At 39.6% G+C, this 2,767-nt stretch overlaps 1 pseudogene; it reads left to right on the top strand.

Moving 5' to 3' along the window:
* Positions 1-671: 671 nt before the first annotated feature.
* Positions 672-2,331, top strand: LOC110500858 (annotated as a pseudogene).
* Positions 2,332-2,767: the final 436 nt, after the last annotated feature.

The following is a 2,767-nucleotide window of genomic DNA, read 5'->3' as shown; positions in this document are numbered from 1 at the left end:
AAGTTCATATTAATTACACAATGAAATAACACAATACGAATGTTTTAACTTAGGAAGAGTGCAGAAATCAATATTTGGTGGAATAACCTTGATTATCAATCGCAGCCTTCATGCTTCTTGGCATGCTCTCCACCAGTCTTTCACATTGATGTTGGGTGACTTTATGCCACTCCTGGTGTAAAAATGTAAGCAGCTCGGCTTTGTTTGATGGCTTGTGACATCCATCTTCGTCTTGATCACATTCCAGAGGTTTTCAATGGGGTTCAGGTCTGGAGATTGGGCTGGCAATGATACACCAAATTTCACAGTGGGTGCGAGACACTGTGGCTTGTAGGCCTCTCCAGGTCTCGCACCCACTGTGAAATTTGGTGGAGGACCGGTGATGATCTGGGGGTGCTTCAGCAAGGCTGGAATCGGGCAGATTTGTCTTGGTGAAGGACGCATGAATCAAGTTACGTACAAGGTTGTCCTGGAAGAAAACTTGCTTCTTTCTGCTCTGACAGTGTTCCCAAACTCTGAGGATTGGTTTTTCCAGCAGGACAATGCTCCATGCCACACAGCCAGGTCAATCAAGGTGTGGATGGAGGACCACCAGATCAAGACCCTGTCATGGCCAGCCCAATCTCCAGACCTAAACCCCATTGAACCACATTGATGTGATCAAGGTGAAGATGGATGGTCACAAGCTGTCAAACAAAGCTGAGCTGCTTGAATTTTTGCGCCAGGTGTGACATAAAGTCACCCAAAATCAATGTGAAAGACTGGTGGAGAGCATGCCAAGACGCATGAAAGCTGTGATTGAAAATCAGGGTTATTCCACCAAATATTGATTTCTGATCTCTTCCTAAGTTAAAACATTAGAATTGTGTTGTTTAAAGATTAATATGAACTTATTTTCTTTGCATAATTCTAGGTCTGACAACACTGCATCTTTTTTGTTATTTTGACCAGTTGTCATTTTCTGAAAATAAATGTTCTAAATGATAATATTTTGGGGGGGGAATTTGGGAGAAATGTTGTCAGTAGTTTATAGAAGAAAACAAAATTGTTAATTTTACCCAAACACATACCGATAAATAGTAAAACCAAAGAATCGGACCATTTTGCAGTGGTCTCTTCATTTTTTCCCGAGCTGTATATGTGTGTGTGTGTGTGATGGGATGTATAGACAGTATGGACAGAATATGTAATATATCTGAAGAATACGTAATATAGAATAGTATATGCACATCAATAGTTAAACAGCATAGGCCTTGACTAGAACACAGTATACACATATGAAGTGGGTAAAACAGTATGTAAACATTATTAAAGTGACCAGTGTCTATTAAAGTAACCATGTCTATGTACATAGGCAGCAGCCTCTAAGGCAATACAATCTTTTAAGGTTTAATATATTTTTGTAAGACGTTTTCCTTTGTTTTATTTATAGTTTATGCGCTAGCTGGGACTGAGCCCTCTGCCATACAACAGGAGAGTGGTCTCATGTCAGCCAATGTTGGAGACACAATGGTTCTGCAATGCCTCTATAAAGGCGACATGGCCATGCATTTCTCCTGGTACAAGCAGCCCTTCAGAGAAAAACCTCATCTCATCTCAACCATCTATAAGTATGACAAATATGCTACATTTTACCATGAGTTTAAGGATAACCCTCGGTTCTCAGTGCAAAGCAGCAACGGAGTAAATCACCTCAGCATCTCAGACATTAAAGGCTCGGATTCAGCCACGTACTACTGTGGGAGCGCACACTCAAATGTGGTGGAATTTGGAAAAGGGACCATTCTCAATGTAAAAGGTATAGTGCTGAGAAATGTATTTTGATATTTTCAGACATTCCCAAAAAATGTAATTGATAGATAAAGAGCCGTAAAAATAAAAGTTACATTTTGGATATAGTCTTACTACAACATATTCAATGCAATTTGCTGACATATTTAAACACTCTTTTCAGGTTCAGAGTCCAACAGCATGTCTGTGCTCCAGCATCCTGTGTCTGAGTCAGTCCAACCAGGGTACTCTGTGACTCTGAACTGTACAATACACACTGAGACCTGTGCAGGAGGACACAGTGTCTATTGGTTCAGACATGGCTCAGGAGAATCCCGTCCAGGAATCATTTACACCCATGGAGACAGGAGTGATCAGTGTGAGAAGAGCTCTGAGGCTGGGTCTCATACACAGAGATGTGTCTACAACCTCCCCAAGAGGAACCTCAGCCTCTCTGATGATGGGACTTACTACTGTGCAGTGGCTTCATGTGGGGAGATACTGTTTGGAGACGGGACCAAGCTGGACATTCATGGTAAATATAATTAGCTTGTTTATTAACAATATACAAATATAACCCTTAGTTATTACACTGTATTAGCCAATACTATATTATATACAGGGTTGTGGAGCAACTGGGTAGTAACTGATCACATGTAACTGTAATCAGTTACATGTAATCAGGTTTAAACAAAAACGTAATCAGTTACATTACCAGCAAAAATATTGTAATTTCAGGTACTTTTGAAAAACTAGATGATTAATTATTGGATTACTTGTAAATTCAGAAAGGATGGTTGGGGAAAAATACATTATAACACCTTTCTGTTTTCTCAATGACATTCATAACAGATAACAAGTAACTGTAATGAATTACACTTAGAAAGTAACCTAGCCAACCCTGATTATATAAAATGATACAGAAATGTGAAATATAAAAGGTTGAATTCTTTCAGATGGTGACATTCAGGTTGCGACTGAAGTGGATATGAGGATC

The sequence above is a fragment of the Oncorhynchus mykiss genome, chromosome 21 (genome assembly GCF_013265735.2).
Source record: "Oncorhynchus mykiss isolate Arlee chromosome 21, USDA_OmykA_1.1, whole genome shotgun sequence".
Taxonomy (NCBI): Eukaryota; Metazoa; Chordata; class Actinopteri; order Salmoniformes; family Salmonidae; genus Oncorhynchus; species Oncorhynchus mykiss.
Note: the sequence above shows the minus strand (reverse complement) of the source record. Positions and strands in the feature narration are given on the sequence as shown.